Below are 26,402 nucleotides of genomic sequence, written 5' to 3'. Positions count from 1 at the left end.
TAGCTACCATCGGCTACATCTGAGCAGGGGTTCAAGGTTATATCCATGCATGGTCCTTGGTTGGAGAAACAGTCTCATAAAAGACCATTGTGCCCTGATATATTTGGTTCTTGTGGAGCTCCTGTCCTCTCCAGGTCGTACTAACTCCCACTTCTTTCATATGATTCGCTGCACTCTGCTGAAGGTTTGGTTATGAGTCTCAGCATTTGTTGTGATATACTGCTAGGTAGAGTCTTTCAGAGACCCTCTGCAGTAGGCTCATGTCCTGCTCAAGTACACAACAAGGACATTTGCTGAAACATGTTCATAGCAGCTTTATCCTTAGGATCTAGAACCTGGAAACAACCCAGATGTCCATCAATGGAGGAATGGATACAGAAATTGTGGTACTTTCATTTGATTTTATAAAGTGTTGTTATTTCCTTCTTGTCTTCTGTCTTGTACCATTGTTTATTCAGTAGTGACTCATTGAGATTCCATGAGTTGTATCTTTTCTATTGCTTTTGCTGATGATATCCAGCATTAATCAATAGCAGTCAGAAAGACTTTGGGTTATAATGTACCCAATGGACTACTCACAAACTAAAAAGATATTTCATCTCAAAAAGATATTTCATCATGACCAAGTTAGCATTATTCTAGACATGCAAGAGTGTTTCAGCATAAGCAAATCAATAAATTTAAAACACAATATAAACAAACTTAGAGACACAAATCATATTATCATTTTACTATACACAGAAAAGGTCTTTGACAAACCCTAACATACTTTCATGATAAAAGTCATGTAGAAATATATCTCAGCACTGTAAGGGCAGTTTATAGCAATGTTATAGCTAACAGCATTATAAATGCTGAGAAGCTCAAAATATTTTTGCTAAAATCAGGAACAAACTATCTCCATACTAATTCAATATAGCACTTGAAGTCATAGACTAATAAGACAACAGATGGAGATCAACAAGATACACATTGGAAATGAAGAATTGGAAAAAACCTTTATTTGCAGATTAAATGATGTTTGTATTAATGAATCTAAATGTTCCACCAGAAAACTCCTACAGCTAATAAAAACTTTCACCAAAATTTTTGCATACAAAATTAACTCCAAAAAAAAAAATCTCTAGCAGCCATTTGAATATAAAATGACAAATGAACAGAAAAAAAAAATATACTTTTCACAATAGCCTCAAATCATAAGACACTTGGGGTAACGCTAACCAAAAAGTGAAAGACTTGTACAATAAAAACTGTAAGACAATGAAGAAAGAAATTGAAGAAGTTATTGGAATATAAAAAGACCTCCAATACTCATGGAATGGTAGATTAATACAGTAAAATAGCCTATAAAAAGGAATCTATATTTTAAGAATAAATCCATAATATCACTCAATAGGAATAAAGCTAATCATTTTTAACATAAAATCAGACAATACATGATGAGAAAAGGGCTTTTGACAAAATCCAAAGTGGTAAAGTCCAAGAGAAAGTAGCTATGTAAAAAATATGCCCCAAAATTACAAACATGCTTTACAGCAAGACCACAGCCAACAGCAATCTAAACAGAGAACCTCAAAGTATTTCCATTAAGCTCAGGAACAAGACAAGGATGTAAACTCTTTTAATACCTATTAAATATAATAGTTGAGGTAATAATTAGACAAAAATAAAGAAGACTAAAGGGATATAAAAAAAGAAAAGAATTCAAAGTGTCTTTATTTGTAGATGACCTGATAGTGTATATAAAATTATTATAAAAACTCCACCAGTAATCTTCTATAACTTATTAAAGATGTTCAGCAAATTAGCAGAATCCAAAGAGAAAACAAAATCAGCAGCCTTTCTATATACAAATGACAAACAATCTGAGAAAGAAATATGCTAAATCTAGTTGAGGTGGACAATGAGGCCACATAGATAACCACAAAAACCCTGGCTAGTGCCAATGTTATTGGTTGCTATCCACCAAATGATGCTCAGACCCTATGGCTGAAGACAACACAATGTATCTTTTTTTTTTTTTCAAACAGAGAAGTTGAATGGTTACCTAATTAGAGTTTTCAATATTGCTGACTAGCATTCTTAGTACTGGAATGTATTCTCCATGCTACAAGAGGATAAAAGTGAAAGACTCTACCTAGCAGTGTATCAAAGCAGAAGCTGAGACCCATAACCAAATTTTGGACAGAGTTCAGGGAATTATATAAAAGAAGAGATAGTAAAACCTAGAGAGTTCATGAGCTCCACAAGAGCAACAAAACCAAAATATCTGGACTCAGGACAATTTTCTGAGACTCATACTCTAACCAAGGTATATGGATATAATCTAAAACCCCTGCTCAGATGTAGCCCATGGCAGCTCAGTGTCCAAGTGGGCCCCCTAGTTAGGGAAAGAGGAACTGTCTCTGATATGAACTTAGTTGCAGGCTCTTTGATTACCCTCCTGAGGGAGGAGCAAACTTGCCAGGACACAGAGGAGATGTTGCAGCCAGTCCTGATGAGACCTGATAAGCTAGGGTCGGATGGAAGGGGAGGTGGACCTCCCCTTTAGGTTGATTTAGAGAGGGTCATGGGAGGAGATGAGAGAGGGAGGGTGCAATTAGGAGGGAAGGAGGAAGGAGGCTACATCTGGGATGCAAAGTAATAAAATGTAATTAATGTAAAAGCAGACACTGAGACTTATGGTCAACTGTTGGGCAAAGTGCAGGGAATCTTATGTAAGAAGTGGGAAATAGTAAGATCTCAAGAGGACAGGAACCCTACAAGGAGAGCAACAGAACCAAAAAGTTTGAACACAGGGGTCTTCCCAGAGACTCATACTCCAACCAAGTACCATGCATGGAGATAACCTAGAACCCCTGCACAGATGTAGTCCATGACAGTGTAGTGTCCAAGTTGGTTATATAGTAATAGGAAGAGGGACTGCCTCTGACATAATCTGATAGGCCTGTTCTTTGATCACCTCCCCCTGAGGGGAGAGCAGCCTTACCAGGCCACAGAAGATGACAATACAGCCACTCCTGATGAGATCTGACAGACTAAGATCAGAAGGAAGGAGAGGAGGACCTCCCCTATCAGTGGACTTGGGGAGGGGCATGCGGGAAGAAGGGGGACTGAGGGTGAGACTGGGAGGGGAGGAGAGAGGGGTTTATGGGGGTTACAAAGTGAATAGACTGTAATTAATTAAAAAATTTTAATTAAAAAAGATGTATTGGTGCTATAGTGACTTAAATATTATGGGAATAACCACATTCAGCTTGGATTTCTTTTACAATTTAAGTTTATATATATTAAATCCCAAGGGCAGTCTCCTTCCTCCTTCCCTGAAAGTTTCCACTCCCCTCCTCCCTCTTTCTCTTCTTCTCTTCCCCTCTTCCTTTCCCCCTATATCAACCATATCAACCCTTGACAGCACATCAAGTCACATCAGGACTGAGCATATCCTCATCCACTGAGGCCAGGCAGAGCAGCCCTTCCAGGGGGAAGGGATCCAAAAGCAGGCAACAGAGTCCATGTTAGAAACATTCCCCCACCCCACCCTTGCTCCACTAGCCAGGCACCCCATATGAAGACCAAGCTGCCCATTAGCCACATAGGTTCAAAGGCCTAGGTCCAGACCATGCATGCTCCTTAGCTGATGTCTGAAGACTCTGTAAGTCCCCATTGGTCTGATTTAGTTGTCTCTGTTGGTCTTCCCATGGGGTTCCTGTTCCCACCAGATCCTTCCTTCTTTTTTTTTTTTCACCCATACTTCCATAAGACTTTCAGAGCTCCACCCCCTGTTTGTCTGCAAGTCCTAGCTTCTGTCTAGATCCTTTGCTGTGTGGAGGCTCCCAGACAAGAGTCATGTTCGGCTCCTGCCTGCAAGCATAGCAGAACATCATTAATAGTGTGAGGGCTGGCTCTCTACTGTGATGAGGGTCTTAGTTCTGGGAGCCAAAGCTATTTACTGAAGCCAAAGTCAAATGGTGAGCCAAAGCTATTTAGTGGAGACAAAGCTATTTACTGAAGCCAAAGCCAAATGGTGAGCAAAGTCCATTTAGTGGAGGCCTAAAGCTATTTAGTGAAAGAGTTACCTAGGCCCCTAAATCATGGGTGACAGATTTGTGAGGACCTCTGTCTGTTAGTTTTAGAGCATCCGTTAGATATCTTAAGAAAACATCCTTATGGTATCTTGCAGGTGCAATATTCAAGCCATGAAAGCACTTTTCCTATCTCCTGAAGCAGTAAATTAACTTTCCTGCCTTCTCCCCATATAAGTTGGGTACAATTTTCTAATAAAGGAGGCCTTGATCAGACAAACAGACTTGACTTCATTCCTTGCGTCTCTTGTTCTCTACCTCATTCCTTCTACCCTCCTCTTTAGGAACCCTTTGACGTCCCACGGGGCGGGACATCTCAGGTTGGGACAATCATTGGCTGAATATTCCTTCAATCTTTATTCCCTCTTTATCCCTGAACTTCTTGTAGGCAGGGTAATTTTTGTATCAAACGTTTTGTTGATGGGTGATGGGTTGTTTGTTCCCCTCATTCCACTGGACCTGCCTATGAGTTGGTCATGTCAGTCTTCATGTCCCCCTGTTAGAAGTCTCATATAGACTTCATATAGACTCATAGAGTCATATCCATATCCTCTCAGGAGCCATCACAGGCCTCCTCTTGTCAATGAGATGCCTCCCTCAGTTTCTCTTCTTGTCCCAAGCCCTCTCATCTCCCACCCCTTGTTCTCTGCACATCTGATTCCCCCCCCCTTGTTTCTCTCCCCATTTAATCTGCTGCCCAGTTCCCTCTCTTCATCCACTTCCAATGTCCATTCTATTTTCTGAGTGGCATTTTGGCATCCTCTTTTAGGCCATCCTTGATACTTAACTTGGGTCTGTTGATTGTAGTATAGCTGTCCTGTGCTAGCAGTGTAATATCAAACCATGTGTGTCTTTCTGGATCTGTGTTAACTCAAGCAGGATAAACTTTTCTAGTTCCATCTATTTGCCTGAAAATTACATGATAACTTTGTATGTGTGTGTGTGTGTGTGTGTGTGTGTGTGTGTGTAGCTGAGTAGAATTCCATTGTGAAAGATATACTTAATTCATTCTTCAGTTGAGGAATATATGGGTTGTTTCCAGTTTCTGGCTATTACAAATAAAGCTGCTAGAAATATAGTTGAGCAAATATCCTATGGTATGTTGAAATATTTTTTGGGTATACGCCCGGGAGTAGTGTAGCTGTGTCCAGTTTTCTGTGAAAGCACTAGATTTATTTCCAGAGAGACTGTATAAGTTTGAACTCCCACCAGTAACGGAAGAATATTACCCTTTCTTCACATCCTCACCAGAATGTACTGTCACTTGAGTTTTTTTTATCTTAGCTGTTCTGACTGATTTGCATTTTTTTTTTCTGATGAATAAGGATGTCGGGTATTTCTTTAAGTTCTTCTCAGCCATTTGAGATTCCTTTGTTGTGACTTCTTCGTTTAGCTCTCTATGCCATTTTTTAACTGGATTATTTGCTTTGTTGGTGTTTCATTTCTTAAGTTCCTCATATATTTTGGGTATTAGCCCTCTGTGTGATGTAGGGTTAGTGAAGATCTTTTCCTAATTTGTAGGGTGCTTTTTTTTTTTTTTTGACAATTTCCATTGACTTACAGAGGATTTGCGATTTCATGAGGTCCCATTTATTAGTTGTTGATCTCAGAGCCTATGCTGTTGGTGTTCTGTTCAGGAAGTTATCTCCTATGCCAATAAATTACAGAATTTTCTCGACGTAGTTTTCTCATAGATTTAGTTTCTGGTTTTCTGTCAAGATCATTGAACCACTTGGACTTGATTTTGTGCAGGATGATAAATACAGATCTATTTACATTTCCTTATATACATACATACATACAGTTAGACCAGTAACATTTGTTGAAGATGCTTTCATTTTTCAATTGTATGGTTTTGGTACTTTGTTGAAAATCAAGTACCCTTAAGAGTGTAGGTTTATTTCTGGGTCTTCAGTTTGGTTACATTGATCAACCTGTCTGTTTTTATGCACAGATCATACAGTTTTTATTACTATTGCTCTGTGGTAGAGCTTGAAATCAGCAATGCTGATTCTTCCAGAATTTCTTTTATTGTACAGAATGTTTTCTTCTTTCTTGGATCTTTTATTTTTCATATGAAGTTAATGCTTGCTCTTTTGAGTTTGTATTTAAAGCCCACTGAATAACCTGGAATACATGGCTACTACTGCTAGGGTGGCAAAATTATGAGACTGGATAGCTCAAAATGGCCTAGGGAAAACAAATGATATTGTTCTGATAAAGAAATGTATCAATAAAATGATTTGTAATGACATTTCCAAATAACAGCACCTCACTCAGCCAGCATTCGGGATGTTTCCTCTTTCAGTAGATGGAAACTAACATGTGTACTCATGACTAGACAATATCAAGAGAGCAAGACAATTTGGAGTACTAAATGGAGTATACTGGCAGAGAGGAAGTTCCTCTAGTGAACAGTGCTTAAAATGCAAGCAGGGTGTGCTAGATTGCCACCCCTCCACACCTCATCCTTCTTCTCAGGACTCAGGGAATTCTTTAGAAGTTTAGGCAGACAAGTTGTAAGAGTCAGGACTCTGAAAGGTCCCAAGAAACAGCTCTTTCCAAACACAACAGGATGGATGCACCCATTAACTAACAGAAACTGTGGTAGCATTCACAGAGCTAGCAAAGACTGAAGCCAGATGGGAGGCTGATGAGAGGGGAAGTGTACATGAGGCCCCATAAGTAATGAAGAAGCACTCTGCAATTGATTTCTGTTTTATTTTACTTTTTTCCCTTTTGGAGTCTCACAGGTGTATTAAAGACAATTCAGAGCAGACCCCATGCTTAGGAGTATTTAGAAAACACAAAATCAAAATCAGTGGTATTTTTGTACGAGATTATTTATCTCATATTGCTTTGTTTGTACATTTTTGTCTTACTAACATTTTGCTTCTATGTTTTTTTTTTATTTTTGTGTGTTTTGTTTGTTGGATTGTTTGTTTGTTTGAGTCTTAAAGAAATAGAGAAATAAAGTGGATCAAGTTGGATGGGTGGCAATGTGTGGAGGACCTGGAAGGAGTTGAGGAAACTGTAATAAGGGGAGGAGGAGGAGGAGGAGGAGGAGGAGGAGGAGGAGGAGGAGGAGGAGGAGGAGGAGGAGGAGGAGGAAACTGTAATCAGAATATATAACATGAAAATAAATTCTCAATAAAGAGAAAAGAAATAAATGAATAAAAAAGTAATAACTATCGTGTCCTTCTTAGATAACATTTTTAAAATTTGGCTTACCATGTAAGCACTTCAGATCCCTTTGCTTGCTCACGACCATCTACTTTAATTTGTGTGTGAGGGTGTGTGTAAGAATAGTCTTTTTTATTTTTATTTTTTTAATATTAATCACAGGTTATTTATTTGTATCCCAGCAGTAGCCCCTTCCCTTATTCCCTCCAAATCCCACCCTCCCTCTCTCATCTTCTCCCTGTCCCTTTCCAAGTCCACTGCTAGGGGAGGTCCTCCTCCCCTTTCATCTGACCCTAGCTTATCAGGTATCTTCAGGACTGGCTGCAAAGTCCTCCTCTGTGGCCTAGCAACGCTGTTCCTCCCTCGGTGGGGGGAGGGGGGCAGGAGGAGAGAGGAGCCAGTCATTGAGTTCAAGGCAGAAATAACTTCTGTTCCCCTTTTACTGAGCTACCATGGGCTACATCTGAGCAGGGGTTCCAAGTTATATTCATGTATGGTCCTTGGTTGGAGAAACAGTCTCATAAAGGACTCCCGTGCCCTGATATCTTTTGTCCTTGTGGAGCTCCTGTCCTCTTCCAGTCATACTAACTCCCCCTTTATCATATGATTCTTGCACTCTACCAAAGATTTGGTTATGAGACTCAGCATCTGCTTTGATATGCTGCTAGGTAGAGTCTGTCAGAGGCCCTCTGTGGTAGGCTCCTGTCCTGTTTCTTGTTTTCTCCTATTTCCTATGTCCATCCCATTTGTCTTTCTAAGTGAGAATTGATCATCTTACCCCGGGTCCTCTTGCTTTTTATCTCCTTTAGATACACATATTTTAGTCTATTTATAGTATATTTTAGTATATATTTTATATATTTAGTATATATTTTATATTTTAGTATAGTTACATTTATATTTATATTTGTAGGACTATATAAGTGATAAAATACCATGTGTGTCTTTCTGCTCCTGGGATACCTGACTCAGGATGATCTTTTCTAGATCCTATCTTTTGCCTGCAAATTTCATGATTTCTTTGTTTCTAAAAGCTGAGTAGTATTCCATTGTGGAAAAGTACCACAATTTCTGTATCCATTCCTCCGTAGAGGGACACCTGGCTTTTTTCCAGGTTCTCGCTACTAAGAATAAGGTTGCTACAAACATGGTTGAGCAAATTTTCTTGTTGTATACTTGAGCATCTTTTGGATCTTTTGAGCATCTTTTATGCCTAGAAGTGGTATAGCTGGATCTTGAGGAAGCAGTATTCCTAATTGTATGAGAAAGGGCCAGACTGATTTCCAAGTTTACATTTCCACCAGCAGTGGAGGAAGGTTCACCTTTCTCCACAACCTCTCCAGCATGTGTTGTCACTTGAGATCTTGATCTTAGCCATTCTGATGGGTGTAAGTTGAAATCTCAGGGTTGTTTTGATTTGCATCTCTCGGATGGCTAAGGACATTGATCATCCCTTTAGGTGTTTCTCTGTCATTCTATATTACTGTACACAGAATTCTCTATGTAGCTCAGTACCCTATTTTTTAATTGGATTGCTTGGTTTATTGCTTTTTAATTTCTTTAGTTCTTTATATAGTCTGGATATTAGCCCTCTGTCAGATATAGGTTTGGTGAAGATCCTTTCCCAGTCTGTAGTCTGCCGTTTTGCTCTGATGACAGTGTCTTTTGCTTTACAGAAGATTTTCAGTTTCATGAGGTCCCATTTATCAATTGTTGTACTTAGAACATGTGCTTTTGGTGTTCTTTTCAGGAAGTTGTCTCCTGTGCCAATGATTTCCAGGGTTGTCTCCACTTTGTCTTCTAACCGATTTAGAAGAAAAATCAGTTTTATGTTGAGGTCTTTGATCCATTTGGACTTTACTTTTGTGCAGGGTGATAAATATGGATCTATTTTCATTTTTCTTCATGTAGACAACCAGTTGGACCAGCACCATTAGTTGAAGATGGTATTTTTTTTCCATTGAATGGTTTAGGTTCTTGGCCAAAAATCAAGTATTCGTAGGTGTGTGGGTTTATTTCTGGGTCTTCTATTTGTTTCCATTGATCTACTTTTCTGCTTCTATGCCAATACCATGCCGTTTTTATTACTATTGCTCGGTAGTACAGCTTAAGATCACGGATGGAGATACCTCTAGATGATCTGTTGTTGTACAGGGTTGTTTTGGAAATTCTGCTTTTTTGTTTTTCCATAAGAAGTTGATAATTTTTCTTTCAAGGTCTGTAAATAATTGTATTGGCATTTTGATTGGAATTACATTGAATCTGTAGATTGCTTTTGGCAGGATGACCATTTTCACAATGTTAATCCTACCCATCCATGAGCACGGGAGATCTTTCCATCTTCTGATATTCTTCAATTCCTTTCTTCAGAGACATGAACTTTTTTCAAACAAGCCATTCATTGCTTGGTTAGAGTCACCCCAAGGTACTTTATGCTATTGGTGGCTATTGTGAAGGGTGTTGTTTCCCTGATTTCTTTGTAGGCCCTATTGTCTTGGGTATACATGAGGGCTTCTGATTTTTTTCAGTTAATTTTGTATCAAGCTACTTTGCTGAAGATGTTTATCAGCTGAAGGAGTTCTCTGGTTGAATTTTTTGGAGCACTCATATATGCTATCATATCATCTGCGAATAGTGAAACTTTGACCTCTTCCTTTCCGATTTGTATTCCCTTGATCTCCTTTAGTTGTCTTATTACTCTAGCTAGGACTTCCAATACTATGTTAAATAGACATGGGGAGAGTGGGCAGCCTTGCCTGGTCTGTCAGTGGGATTGATTTCAGTTTCTCTCCATTGAGTTTGTGTTGGCGATAAGCTTGCTGTATATTGCTTTTACTATGTTTAGATATGTGCCTTGTATTCCTGATCTCTCCAAGACTTTAAACATGAATGGATGTTTGACTTTGTCAAATGTTTTACGGCATCTAAAGAGATGATCATGTGTTTTTTCTCCTTCAGTTTGTTTATATGGTGGATTATATTGATGGATTTCCATATATTGAACAATCCTTGCATGCCTAGGATGAAGCCTACTTGAACAAGGTGAATGATATTTTTTTATGTGTTCTTGAATTCACTTTGCAAGTATTTTATTGAGTATCTTTGCATGAATGTTCATAAGAGAGATAGGTCTGAAGTTCTCTTTTTTTGTTGGATCTTTGTGTGGTTTAGGTATCAAGGTGACTGTAGCTTCATAGAATGAGTCTGGTAAGTTCCTTCTGTTTCTATTTTGTAGAATAGTTTGAAAAGAATTGGAATTAGCACTACTTTGAAGGTCTGGTAGAATTCTGCACTGATACCTTCTGGCCCCGGGCTTTTTTTGGAAGGGAGACTGTTGATGACCGCTTCTATTTCCTTGGTGGGTAAGGGGCTATTCACCATTTCTACCTGATCTTGACTTAATTTTGGTAGATGGAATCTATCTAGAAAATTGTCCATTTCATTTAGATTTTCAAATTTTGTGGCATAAAGGCTTTTGCAGTACCACCTAATGATTCTTCGGATTTTCTAAGTGTCTGTAGTTATGCCCTCCTTTTCATTTCTGATTTTGCTGATTTGGATAGTGTCTCTGCTTTTTAGTTAGTTTGGCTAAGGATTTGTCTATCTTGTTGATATTCTCAAAGAACCAGCTCTTGGTTTCTTTGATTTGAATAGTTTTATTTGTTTCTAATTGATAGATTTCAGCCCTGAGTTTGATTATTTCCCGCAGTCTGTTCATCCCCCCCCCCCAGGGCTTTCAGTTGGACCAGTAAGTTGCTTTTATGAGATGTTACAAATTTCTTCTTGAAGGCACTTAGTGCTATGAATTTTCCTCTGAACACTGCTTTCATTGTGTCCCATGAATTTGAGTATGTTGTATCTTCATTTTCATTGAATTCTAGGAAGTCTTTAATTTCTTTTATTTCTTCCTTATCCCAGCTGTCATTGAGTAGCAAGGTGTTCAGTTTCCATGTGAGTATCAGCTTTATGTTATTTCTATTGTTGTTGAGGTCCAGCTTTAGTCCATCGTAGTCAGGTAGAATTCAGGGGATTATTTCAATCTTCTTGTATCTTTTGAGGCTTGCTTTGTGATCAACTATATGGTCTATTTTGGAGAAAGTTGCATGAGGTGCTGAAAAAGAAGGTATACTCTTTTGAGTTTGGGTGGAAAGTTCTGTAGACATCTATTAGGTCCATTTGAATTAGGGCCTCTGTGAGTGCCTTTATTTCCCTATTTGGGTTCTGTGTAGATTATCTGTCCCTTGGTGCGAGTGGGGTGTTAAAGTCTCCCACTATTAAGGTGTTGGGATCGATGTGTGATTTAAGCTTTAATAATGTTTCCTTTACTAACGTAGGTACTCTTGTATTTGGGGCATAGATGTTCAGAATTGTGATGTCCTCTTGGTGGATTTTTCCTTTGATGAGAATGTAGTGTCCCTCTTCATCTTTTTTTATTACTTTTGGCTGAAAGTCTATTTTACTAGGTAATACGATGGCCACCCCAGCTTTTTTTCTGGATCCATTTGCTTATAAAACATTTTTCTAGCCTTTCACTCTGAGGTAGTGTTTATCTTTGTTGCAGAGATGTGTTTCTTGGATGCAGAATTATGTTGGATACTGTTTCCGCACCTATTCTGTTAGCCTGTGTCTTTTTATTGGAGAGTTGAGTCCACTGATATTGATAGATAATAGTGACTAATGAACATTAGTTCCTTTTATTGTTGTGTTGGTGGTCTTACTGTGATTTATTGCTTATTTTCTTTTAATTTTTGTAGGGACATTATTTGTATCCTATGTTTTCTTGTGTATAGCTGTTTTCATTTTTTCAGAGTTTTCCTTCTAGTATCTTCTGTAGGTCTGTTTTTCTGTGTAGAGATTGCTTAAATTTGGTTTTGTCATGGAATTTTTTGTTTTCTCCATTGATTGATAGCTTTGTTGGGCATAGTAGTCTGGGATGGCATCTGTGGTCCCTTAATGCCTGCATGACCTCTGCCAAGTCTCTTCTGGCTTTCATAGTTTCTAATTAGAATTCTGGTGTGATTCTGATAGGTCTACCTTTATATGTTACTTGGCCTTTTTCCCTTGCTGCTTTTAATATTTTTTTCTTTTTTCTGTGTATCAATGTTTTGACAAAGATGTAACGTGAGAATTTTCTTTTCTGGTCTAGTCTATTTGGTGTTTTGTAGGCTTCTTCTATATGTGTGAACATCTCTTTCTTTAAGTTGGGGAAATTTTCTTATATCATTTTCTTGAAGATATTTTCTGGACCTTGGAGACAGGAGTCTTCTTTTTCATCAGTTCCTATTATTCTTAGATTTCACCTTTTCATGGTGTCTTTGATTTCTTGGATGTTTTGTGTTTGGGACTTTTCTGATTTCACTTTTTCTTTGAGAGATGTATCAGTTTCTGCAATTGTATCTTCAGCGCCAGAGATTCTCTTTTCCATCTCTTGTATTCTGTTGGTGATGCTTACTTTTGTGATTCCTGATCTTTTCTCTCAGTTCTCCGGCTCCTGGGGTTTCTCTGTTTATGTTTTCTTTATTGATTCTAATTCTATTTTTATGTCTTGTACCATATCCTTCATCTGTTTGAATGTGGCTTCCTGTCTTTGTATGATGGACTCTATTTTTTTTTTTTTGTTTGTTTCTTCTCTATATGCCACTAATATTGCCTCTACTTGTCCCTCTGTTTGCAGGGCTATTTCTCTGAGAGATTTATTTGTTTCCTCTTTATGTGACTCTAATAACGGGATAAGCATATCTTTATGGTCATTTCCTGTGTTTCCGAAGAATTGGAGTATCCATTGATTTCGGGGGTTGCTGGTGAGGCCATGATTTCCTCATTTTTGTTTGGTGTGTTCTTTCCCCATCCTCCTGCCATTTCTCTATCTTTAACCTTCACTGTTCTTGGATTCTGCAGTTCAGATTGGTACCATCTTTCTTTGGTGTCTGGAGAATTCTTCATGCAGGTGAGAGAGATCCAATGGTTTCAACGTGTGCGTTGGTGCTTCAGTTGTACCCGTGGGAGGGAAGTCTGTGGGCTCAGAAGGACAAATGCAGACAAGGGTGTATGCGTGCATGTGCATCGAAGTTTGCCTTGTGGGACAGGGTGTTAGAGAATGTAGACTCCTTCAGTGTAAGGGAAGGGCACCTTGTGGTCACCAAAGTGGTCAAGTGCGCTGAAGTTATTGCATGTACAAATTTCCTGAGTGTATCAGTGGCCTTTAGGTTACTGGTCTTCATCTCTAATTGAGCTCCATGAGTTATTTGCCTAAACTCCAGTGGTGGTGTCACAGAGCCACGGTTTCCATGTCCCAGGATACCCTCTCTTTCCCTCAATGGATGTGTGGGTGGGAGGTTACTGATGTCTAGCTGCTAGCTTAGAAGCATCCTGCATCTGGAGCTCTGTAGGTACTTGGGGCACACTCAATCTCTAGCAGGTCAAATTGTAAAGCACAGGGGCTCCTTCTGTTCTTTGAGCCAAATGTGAGGTCAGATAGCTCAGTGGTGTTGTAGCCCCTGTACCCAGGAGTCCAGCTGCAGCTGCAGAACTGGGGTGCCTACGTGCCTGCAAGGAAGTCCGGTGGAGCCAGTACAGTGGCTTAGCACTTGGTGCACGTGGGTGTTTTTGCAGAACTGCCACACAGCCCGCTGTCCACACAGCCCACTGTCCACACAGCCCGCTGTCCACACAGCCCACTGTCCCCACAGCCCACTGTCCATACAGCCTGCTGTCCACACAGCCCACTGTCCCCACAGCCCGCTGTCCACACAGCCCGCTGTCCACACAGCCCACTGTCCACCACTGAGAGACCAAGTGGCTCTGTACAGTACAGTCAGGCTCTGTCGAGTCGGTACAGCCTGCTGCTTTTGGGTATGGGACTCAGGCAGGCTTTTACTATGAATCTCGGGCTCAGCAAGCGGGTTAGGCTGACTGCTGTGGTTGTGGTGCTAGTATTCCTGCTTCTGCTATCTAGGTTCTCAGGCAGCAAGATCTGCCTCACTGGCACTGTGGCTTGCCTTCTCTGAGGGGGAGGGAGGCCCGAGGAAGGAAAGTGCCCCTCTCCAATCACAGAGAAGTCCGTGTCTCACCTGAATCAAAGAGTTCTCTGCTCCTGTGCTGTCCTTCTTCCTTCAGGAAACCAAAATGTCGATTTTCCAGCTTCAGATGCCCATTTACTCACCAATTTCAGAGTTTCAAATCCTCTTGCTCTCAGAAATGATGAGTGCTGATGGCTGCCATCTTGCCCTCCATCCAACTATCTACTTTACATATGTTCTTTTATCCTTTGCAATTGTCTCTCAAGTAGAATTCTGTAAGATAAAAATAGTCATCAAATTAGCTATAAAAATACAGATAAAACTCTCAGATGTCCTACTTACCACTTCAGGATTTTTTTTTTCTGAGCCATGAATGGGAAGAGGTTCTTATACATGACCTGTCTATGGATAACAATGTGAAGTCACTAATTCTCAGCATATTGACTGATTATGAGTTTCTTTATTGACCACTACCATCTATGAAAATAAGCAACTCTGCTTATGGTTAAAAGAATCACATATCAATGAGTAGAAAATGAATAATTTCGCAGCCAGCCCTGAAGATACCTGATAAAACAGGGCCAGAAAGGGGAGGAGGTCCTCCCCATTCCGTGGACTTGGAAAGGGCCAGGGAGAAGCTGAGGAAGGGAGGGTGGGATTGGGAGGGAATAAGGGAGTGGGATACAGCTGGGATACAGAGTTAATTAAATGTAACTAATAATAACAAACAATAAAAAAGAAGTGAATTCTTAACCACCAATAGATTACTACATGAGTTCTATAATATATCTAGTCAAGGCTTCTGACCAGGTTTTCAGGACAAGGCATGCACTTTCTACCGTGACTCAAGCCTCAATGACAAGCAGAATGTGCTTGCCTCCTTCCACCATCACCACCTATCTATTTCACATGTAGTGCAATGTTCCTGGCCAGTTGGTACTCTAGCAAGCAGAATCTAGTACTGAGCAATGATGCTAATGTATTTTTTCCACAAGAGCCAGCCTAGAGCATTCTATAACAGTAAAAGCTTGTCAGTAGCAAGAGAATTTACTTGTCACTTGGTTTGTTGAGAGTACACTTACTACTAACAGAAGAGGACATTCACTTTAGAGGAAGACAGATTGGTAGATACTGGGTTAGTGGTCTGGAGGAGAGTAGTAAAAAAATAAATAAGATCAAAATATATAGTACACATGAGAGATTATTAAAGTACTCCAAAGATTAACGCAAAACAACAACAAAACCCCCCTCACACATGGCTTGCAAATGGAAAAACTGGAGATTCTGTGATGTAACTTACCTTGCCCACTCTTCTTTGGCTTGTTGGTTAGATAATGTGAAGACTGAACATTTTCAAGACATGATTTTATATAGAAAAGTTCATTTGTGTCACAATGTAAAAGAAAATTGTGAATAAACTAGTGAGGTTTGGAAGGTGAGTCTGATGTCAAAGTTAAAATGAAAATGATGAAAAGATATCTAAGTAATTGACATTGCATTCTGTCTTCTTGACTAAACTGTCATCTATAAACAGCAAACAGAATAAACTTCATTTGAGAAGAGCAACATTTCTAGAATTCATCCCAGCAGTAATGATTCCATGTCAGCTGAAAGCAAGGGATGCTGGAGAACTAAGCAAAGAAATTGTTTCTTCACACATCTATTTTTTCAGCCACATACACTTTATACCAGGCTCTTCCCTCGTCTTAAGAATGCTGGGGTAAATGTGAGTACTGTACACAGCGTACAATGGCCGACGGCTCTTGTTTCTGCCTTCTTCATAGGCTTCTGGGTGACTCTGAAGAGCTATTTGGTGGAAAAGAGAGAGGAATAAAAAAGAGTCAATACGTAAATTCTTTACAAATCAAGTTTAAGTTCAACATAACTTTTTTGTTATTCTATGCCTTACTGTTCAAAAATGGATACTTTTTTCCTTTTTCATTGCATATGATCCCTGAAGAAATGACCATGGGATGTGTTAAATATTGTATACAGCAAATACATTCTAAGTTATTTTGTAATACATCTTAAGTAATTTTACTTTTTCCATGCAAGAAAACATTCAGTAGACTAGAAATAGGAAAAGGGCATATATACACATATATTAACATTTGAAATATAATGTATACACATGCATATATGTACACACATATAGATAGTTATATAAATAGATGATAGACGATAAATTATAGATAGATAGACAAATACATAGATGATAGACAAAGGAATAAATAGATTTATAGATACATATTTGCACCTTGCTTCATTTCCTTGGAGGCAACTCTAAGTCAAAAATCAGGGTCCTTTCAAGTATCATATGAATATGCTATAGTAGAAGATTCTTAAAATATACATATATGTGTGTATATAATAAATATTAATATACTCACTAAATAATAAGGGAAACGAGAATATTGGTTGTTCTTCACAAACAACAGTAACACTCCATTCCTGAAGACAGCATCCACCTAACTCACTGAACATGGAGAAATATAGCCTGTTCTTCATATTTTGTACTATGTTTATATCCCATACAAATTAGGAAAAATATTCAAGCTTTAAAAACTGAAATAAATATCCTTTCAATTACTCCTCCTTTTGGAATTTCTTTTCTAACTTGGTTTCTACATAGTTATTTAAAATTCAGTCTCCCTTGGTAAAGAGAATGTCCCATGGGGATGAATTCTAATGTCTTGAAGTGTGCTGAAAAGTCTAGATTGATGATAACCTCTGTTTACTCCTTGGATTAGTAAGTGCTTGATGAATTGCTCCCCTTTTGCCTACACAAGCCTGCAGTACTAGCTGCAGCAATTTACCCAGGAGGATAATGCTGAGGCTGAAATTATTTACAGCTTCTGCAAAGATATTCACCTCATCTTTTAGAGTAAAGAATCCTTTCTATAAAACATTGCAATGTGTATACATTTGACCTAGAAATAGTTTCTGGTAACTTTCTCTTTTTCCTGCTTTCTGAACAGTCTAGCTTGGGAAGTGAGGAACCAAAGTTTAGCCTCGAACAAAAAACTGTAATGTCATGGTGATCCACTCCATATTGCACTGAAGTCTAGATGTCAGTCATCTGCTCTGGGCATTGAACTTTTGCTTGCATTTCAAAAAGTACATCTGACTGTGAACTTTGAGATGCTATTGCATGCTTATACTTTTGCATAAATATATGAATAACTAGCAAGGAGTAAAAATACTTCAAGTTTTTACTATCTAAAGATGATTAAATGAACCTCTTGCCAAACTGTATTTGTACAAGCTCTACTATGTTTTAGAATTCAAAAGATGTGAAATGTGGTAAAAACATAAGGATACAGGTATTGTTGCATTATAATTTTCAAAAATCATTTGATCAGACTTAGGCCAAAAATATATTTAGTTCATAGGTAGAATCCTACTTATGCCTAAACTTGCAAATATGAAAATCACTCCATAGTAATTTCAAATACTAGCATAGAGTTATCTCTGCACAGAAATTAAGCAGACTCTGGTGGATTCCACAGTGCCTAAGGTATTTTGAATTCATTTCAGCAAATAAAGGAAAGATGACCACAAACCACACTGGCCCATCAGCAACCATGTGGTTTTTCTCCCAAAACCCATAGTAGTAACTGTTTCTTATATTCATTATTTGTATCCATTTTATTAGTTTAATTTTTCCATTTGTGCATATATGAATAGTTGTATATGAGTAATTTTTAATATCTATATAGAAACAAGTGCACATGTGTAAATATTCATGTCAAGGGTCCATGTTGATGCCTCTGAATTTTCTTTAATAGCATATTTATAAAGTAAATATGTTTATAAACATATTTATTTATCCTTATTCATAGACTCAATGTTTTTCAATTAAATCTGTAATTCAATGGTATGGCTGGCCTAGTCTTGTTGGTCAGCTTGCATGGAAGACCCTGATTTCTCCTTCTGAGGCTGTAATCTCCTATGTTATTTAGTTAGAATTTATTTGTGCACATGTGATTGTTAGTATGTGTCCGAGTGTGTGTCTGTGTCTGTCTGTCTGTCCGTGTATGTGTACATGCACACACTTGTGCAGGTATAGGCTATAACACCTTTACATCCACTTTTCTGGAAGAAGTGTCTTGACTCGGGACTCAGCGAGCGATTATTTATCATAAGTTTTTAAGTCATTTTAACCTATTATTTTAAGGCTTCTCTTTCAGCACAGGGTAGAATAATGAATCACATAAAATAGTAAATCAAAAGAGTGATTTCTCAGTTGAAGTATTTGCTCAGTCGACTCACTCATGCAATCATTTTGACAGACACCAAGTATAGACATGAGTGACATTTGACTGTATGATCTAAAGCATTAGTCTTGGCATCTGCCAAATTGACTTGAACTCCTCAAAACACACAGGTTTTATGTATAAGAAAGATATAGGTAAGAAACTGTAGGACTTCTCAGTGTGAATAAATATGACTTCTCAAAATTATGAAGTATGTTTCCAAATATGTGTTAATGTTTGAGACTTTTGAAGAGCTCTGCGCTCCATACTTTGCTATTACACTTTGACTTCTGTTCTCAGAATAAAACACCTGTACTAGTCTATTCATCTGTGTAAGTTGTAAATAAGTTATATTATGCCTTTATCTGAAATGTATAAATGTGTGAATGCTATACCTGTATCGGAAAGGTATACATGTATGAAAAGTGTAAGATATGTGAAGGAAAGATATGTAGTAGATGAGTTGCCTCACTGTAAAGTCTCTCTCTCCATCCCACCTTCCTCCCCCCCCCTTTACCCCCTCCACACCCCTCTTACTCTGTGCTTGAGAAAAGTGACCAGGATATGAAAAAAAGTATTCTGGTTCTGGCCTATAGATCTATGGTTTATAACTCAAATTGTAGTGTTAGAAAAGAAGAAATAACACTGGACCCAAAAAGCCATCTCAAGACAGAGATGGGAGCTGCAAAAGGTCAGTCATGGAACAATTTACGTTGTAGTACAAAATAGGGCATTTATCTGGCAGCACTTGGCAGAGCTTGACTGAATGGAAACATATTTTATACAGGAAACTTTTAATGTTCATCAGGCAAAAACTACCTTAATTCAGTGCTGGAAGTTAAACTGAGAAAATTTACTCAGGTTTTACTAATCAGAGTCTTAGTTGAGAATATGTATCAAATTCACCTATTTCAAATACTGGAGAGTGATAACTGGCTTAATGAAACTCTATTCTTAAACTATAAACTATATGCAGAGGAATTGCATGGGGGGATAACAAACAAATTTTAAAGTGTGTTTACATCTTTACCATTGATACAAATGTATACTCATGTCACCACTGATACCAATTACATCAGACTCTCTTGAGACAGGCACCAGAGTATTTCCAGATCTCTAAGCTATGTTTATATATAACCCAGGGGGATCTCTTGTAGTTTAGAAGAGCATGGCTAAAAATTCGCTCAGGAGAGCTGTGCCTCTTAATTCTTGTTCTCAAGGAAGTAAGTGCAGAATCCTCCTTTCATAATTCTCCCTTTGAAGATGTGTTAGGACTTTATGAAAGTATTAAGAATCTTGCTGCAAGGCTTTAGGATGCAAGACCATGAAGATCAGTAAAAGGAATCATATAAGAGTCAGGGTCCCCCTGACATGAACTGATTGGCCTACTCTTTGATCACCTCCTCCAGAGGGGGAGCAGTCTTACCAGGCCACAGAGGAGGACAATGCAGCCAGTCCTCAGAGGGAAGGGGAGGAGGACCTCACCTATCAGTGGACAGGGGATGAGGCATGGGAGGAGATGGGGGGGAAGGGCGAGTTTGGGAAGGGATGAGGGTGGGGATACAGTTGGGATACAAAGTGAATAAACTGTAATTAATAAAAAAATTATATTTAAAAAACAGAGTCAGAGTCAATCACTGAAAGCCCTTTTCCAAGATATATTTTCTCTGTCTTGGAAGACCACTGTCCACATCACTGATGTGATCATTAAGCAAACAGCTCTAGGTTTTCTTGGTCTCAAAAAATTTCTTTGCCTTTCTCCGGTATTATTTAAGACATCCAAATTAATTGTCATGTATTTATAGATTCCTCTGTGATATGAGAGAAATCTCAGTTATCCTTGACTTTTGTAACTATTTGTCAGATAAGGTGTAGAATTTCCCCTGCTGTTATTTGATGTTAGAATTATGTTTTCATAAAAGATTACAGAGATAATTGTTTTTGTTTGTTTTTCAGCATCTGTGTTGTGTATGCACTTGTCTATATTTCTGTGTTCACGAAAATATGCTTTTGTGCATATGGAGGTTAGAAGAAGGTATTAGTGTCTCAATCTCTCTTTGTCCTCATCTTATTCCCTGAAGTCTTTCACTGAGCCTGGGCCTCAACATTTTGCAGCCAAACTGCCAGCCAACCATTCCCTGATATCCTACTGCTTTTGTCTTTTTGTCTTCCCAGAAGCTCTGGGTTTACAGACGTTGGGTCATTGTAGACTTTTCACATATGTGCTGGTGAATCCAAACGCAGGTCTCCGCACTTGTACAATAAGCATCCTAAAGTATTGACCATCTGCTCAGTTTCTGAAGTTACATTTTATCCTATCATAAGGGCGTCAATGTGGGATTATGTAGTGTCAACACATGATCATAATTTATCACTGTTAACATTGACCTTCACCAGCTCGCTGAGACAGTTAGTAAAAGTCTACTTTCCTTTCCCTCTTATAATTACTGAAAGGTCTAAATAAGGTGTTTGCCTTTGCCTTAAGCATAACCTTTGTCTTCACTGTTTCTTAATTTGAGTAGAAAGTTACCAAGGTGTGAGTTTATTTTTTTTTATTTTTTTCTTTCTTTATTTATTTTTTATTATCATTTTTTTTTATTTTTTATATTAATCACAGTTTATTTACTTTGTATCCCAGCCGTAGTCCCCTCCCTCATTCCCTCCCAGTCCCACCCTCCCTACCTCATTTCCTCCCTGTCCCTTTTCAAACCCACTGCTAGGAAAGATCTGACCCTTTCATCTGACTCTGGCTTATCAGGTATCTTCAGGACTAGCTACCATGTCCTCTCTGTGGCCTAACAAGACTGTTCTTCACTTGGAGGGGCGTGGGGAAGGAGCCAGTCTTGAGTTCATGTCAGAAATAGTTCCTGTTCTCCTTACTAGGTTACCCACTTGGTTACTGAGTTACCATGGGCTACATCTGAGCAGGGGTTCTAGGTTATATCCATACATGGACCTTGGATGGAGAAACAGTCTCATAAAAGACCTCTGTGCCCTGATATATTTTGTACTGTGTAGCTCCTGTCCTCTCCAGGTCACACTAACTCCCCCTTTTATCTTATGATTCCCTGCACTCTGTCCAAGGTTTGGCTATGAGTCTCCACATCTGCTTTGATAAACTGTTAGGTAGAGTCTTTCAGAGGCCCTCTGTGGTAGGCTTCTGTCCTGTTACTTGTTTTCTCCTACTTCCCATGCCCAGCCCATTTGTCTTTCTAAGTGAGGATTGATCATCTTACTCCGTGTCCTCTTTGTTGTTTATCTTCTTTAGGTTCTTTTTGGTTTTCTTATTTGTTTGTTTTGTATTTAGTGTTTTCAGAATGTATGGTTTTTCATTATTATTTATTGGAAAATTCCTCATTATTATTATTACTCAAATATTTATTTCTGAATATTTAAAAATATTATTTGTTTATGTGTTTAGTTATACTTTCATAAATCTATGAATATACTCACAGAAACCACCTGATCCTTTGGAGATCAAGTTGCAGGCATTTGTGACTTTCCTGAAACTCAAACTTTGGTCCTCTGAAAAAAATAACAAACACTCTATTCCACTGAAACATCTTTCTAGCTCACTGAAATATTTCTTATTTTGTATTCTTTCTTTTTATATTTCAGTTATATTTAGATTACTTCAGTTATATAATGGATACTTATATTGAAATTGAATAAAGTAGCACAAACAACTTAGAAAATTATGCATCCATGACTCCTAAAAGTCACAATTGTAAATTTCTTTTAGTCCAGAGTACAAGTTTCTACACCCATATAAAGCAGGTCCATCAAGATACTCCGTTATAAATGTGCTGGCTGCCTAGCTTCTTGATCTGAGTTTGGTCCCTGTGACCTACCTTGGTGAAGGAGAAAATAGACTCCACAATATTTGCCTCTGACCTTTATATATGCACCACAGTATGTGAGTACACACAAGCACACACAGACATACATACACACATGCACACAAATCAAACAAAAAATAACAGTGTGGTTCACTATGTGCACAAATAGAAAAATATAAGAAAATACTAAGCTTAAAACTCAGTAACTATGACAAATCATGACACTGATGCACGTGCGCATGTTAATTGTATGAGGATACAATCATTTTTCTCTAAGTTGACTCATGAAAATTATATTAAATATCATTCTATGTCATTAATTCTCTTTATCTGGAGTTGAACGGATTATTGGTATTTTCCTGAAGTGATTCATGAGCCTAGAGACAGTGTGTCTTAGTAATAGTCATTACCCCTCTCCCACAATATTTTTAATTATTGCAGGATCTGGGACATCCTTAATGCTAAAACCATTTTTTGGTTTTTCCAATCATGGTACTTTAAATATTCTCTGTGTAATTTTTAATATTCTAAGACACATTTGAAACTCTTTTACTTTACTGTAAACCATTTCTTCTGATGCCAGCTTAGGAACTGTAACCAGTCAGAAATCTTCCTGGCCTATAATTAATTTGGTCTACTTCAAGGAAAACATGACCAGTTCTTCATTTTAAAATGGTTACAATAGTTATCTAGAAAATGATTTTAATAAGTTTTTTCTTCTTTTTTCTTTTTTTATTAATTACAGTCTATTCACTTTGTATTCCACCTCTATTTCACTCCCTCCTCACCCTCTTACCCACCTTTCCTCCTTTTCTCCACCCTTACCCTCCCCCAGTCCACTGATAGGGGAAATCTTCCTCTCCTTCCTTCTGATCCTAGTCTAGCAGGTCTCATCAGGCGTGACTGCATTGTCTTCCTTTGTGGCCTGGTAAGGCTGTTTCCCCCTCAGGGAGGAGGTGATCAAAGAGCCAGTCCATGAGTTCATGTCAGAGATGGTCCATCGTCCCATTACTATGGATCCCACTTGGACACCATATTGCCATAGGCTACATCTGTGCAGTGGTTCTAAGTTATCTCCATGAATGGTCCTTGGTTTGGGTATCAGTCTCAGAAAATACCCCTGTGCCCAGATTTTTTGGTTCTGTTGCTCTCCACAAGCTCCTGTTCTCTTACTATTTCCCAAATGTACTACCTTTAAAAATCTTTTTCAAAGAGAGAGAAAAAAAAGCCTCTTGAAAAATTTACTATATAAAACAAACAAAAGTGTTATTTAGAATTTGTGGAATGTCTGTTATTTGTATCAAAACGCTAATGGCTTCAAGCCATCAACATCAATTACTTTAAATTCCAAGAGCAGCTATTGTCAAATCCTTATGCAATAATCTTTGGTATTAACAGTGGATTTGTTCTAGGACTCATGGAAGGCAGCCCTGTTCCATCCACACAACATAGAAATACATATTAAAATTTACTGTGTAATGTACAATAATGGTTAGAAAAATCTTGTACACATCTACAATACTCTTTAATGAGTTTATATTTTTTTACAGTATTTGCCATAGCTAATGCAACATGAATGCAGTATAAATAGTTGTTTTGTTGTGTAGTGGTTAAAGCTCAGTTAAAGTTGAGGTGAAAGTTCAGATTGCAGCTTGTTGAGTTGTCACCTGTGTGGTGATGCAGCTGTCTTTGAGTCAACCCTGTAAGGCCTCATGTATATCCAGTAAGTCACTTTGATAACTCACTGATATACCAACATGTATTTTAATGCAGTACTTAATTTGGTTTGTGTGGAAGTCAGAGCATAGCTTTCAATAATCAGCTCTGTCTTTACAAGATGCTAAATAAGGCTGGGAATCTCATTGTGTTTGTGGTACTGCAATGCCTACTCCAGCCTGCCTGACCTATGAACTTTCAGTTGATTCCTCAGTCTCCACTTCATATCTCACCTTAGGAGTCCTGTGATGACAAATGTGTGACACTACATATGATGTTTCCTTAGGTTCTGAGGAATAAGCTCAGATCCTTAGGCTTGCACAGCCTCCACATTACTGAGTACTCTCCTCTGACTACCAGAAAAATGTATTTTTCCTTATAAAATGTTAATTTTAACTGCACGTATATGTATGTTGGGGGAGGGAGAATGAGTAGACACATGTGATTTCCAGAATAAGCTCCCAAGTTCTGAAACTATAGTTACAAGTGTTTATGTGCTGCCTGAGATAGGCGCTAGGAGTCAAACTCAGGCCCTCTCCTGGAAACATGCCTGTTCTTAAACTACCTCACCAGTTACAGAATTTAAGTACTTAATCATAAACTTCTAAATTCGTAAGGTACAGAAACACTGAGATTAACAATTTCCTATAAAAATATTTAAAATTGACTTGAATAGAAAATACATCACAGACATCCTCAGAAGGTAAACACAGCTGTTGTTCCCAAACCAAACAGGAGGCAAACATAGCTTGTGCTTCGATTTTCTCTCTTCTTTGAACATAAGGAAAATAGTAATGGAGATAAAGCATGTTTCCTGGGTCTCCCTCCCATGTCAGGAGCAGGAGTTGAGTAAAGTTCTAGGCACATACATTTCAATAATCTTCCTGGGTATCTTGCTATAACCTAAAAGTGAGATGAGATTATGGCTTTACTTGAATAGATGAAGGTAAAGAAATTCTATGTGTATTTTGTGTCTGTCTAGACATTCATCAGCCTAGACATTCCTCAGCCTTCTAACCCCCCAAAGCCATATCTGCCTGGGCAATACTTTTGAGAGTGTTTATGTCACTGACCATAGTACAGATATATCAACCAAAATAATTAATGTTTCTAAAAGTGAAACCTAGAACTAAAGTAAGTAGAGGAAGTACAATCAAAATGATTTGTCATGTAGGGTCTGGACAATAAGGCTTGGCTCTGCAAACAGACTGAGCGCTGTGGCAGTGTTAATCCACCCCTCACTAATGGAATCTACTTGAACATGGTATAATTGGTTTTCTGTATTTGAAAGCACTCTACCCTTGAGTTTCGTCACTAAGGAGCATTTTGCAGTTGTGAGCCTACACTTGGTCTGGCTATTACTAAAGGACTCATAATTGAAATTGGATTAATTGACATGATTACTGATAACTAACTCATTTCATACCTCCAAATGCAAGGGAAGGATGCCATTCACATTTATTCCCCAGAGGTCAGATAAGTGCTGCTGCAGATGAGTTCACAGGTCCCTGTGCTATTTCAGCTGTTTGTTCAAAAAATATCTGTAAACCCTGGGCACTCCAAAACCTTTTGTAATGTGCAAAACATGAAGTTCAATGTATTAATACATTATCATAATAATAATTATTTTGTTTTTAATTATATGTCTCTGTTGTTTGTTTAGGGGTATGTATGTGGAGGTACAGTTGCTCACAGGCACCAGAGGTGTTATATTCTTCTGGAGCTAGAGTTACAGGTATTGTCAGCTACCTGGTTTAAGTGCTGGGAATATAATTCAGGTCAATTGTAAGAACAGCACTTGTGTTTAGCCACACTGAACAATCTCTCAAGCCCCAATTGTTACTCTGAATTAAATATACTTGCAGGAATATTTAATCAGATATCTTAGGCTTTATGTCTCTGGAGATTATCTCTTCAATTCTTCTTTATTACAGCCAGGTTAAGTTTGATTCATTTATATCAAATCTCACTAAATGCCCACTGTAAAGACTTAGTACAACTCTTATTTTCACTCTTCTTGTTTTTTCCTTTTAAGATGCAAGTTGTATTGGAATTTGGGGCTGGAAGGTTAGCTGCTTAGGAGATTCTTCTGAGTTGTAATATAATAATATGAGCTTATATTGGAAGCTCATTTCCACAAAGATACTTGTTAAAAAAAGGATTTGGGAAATAACTCAAAAGTCTTAGGAAGTCTCTGAAAATTGCCAGCAGTATAAGTCTCCAATAATCTCAATATTTTAGAGGCAGCAATGCTGCTAAGAAGAGACTGCAGAGAATTCCATTTGCTTACAACTTGTTCAGAGAGCT

This window comes from Meriones unguiculatus, chromosome 5, assembly GCF_030254825.1.
Source record: "Meriones unguiculatus strain TT.TT164.6M chromosome 5, Bangor_MerUng_6.1, whole genome shotgun sequence".
NCBI lineage: Eukaryota > Metazoa > Chordata > Mammalia > Rodentia > Muridae > Meriones > Meriones unguiculatus.
Note: the sequence above shows the minus strand (reverse complement) of the source record.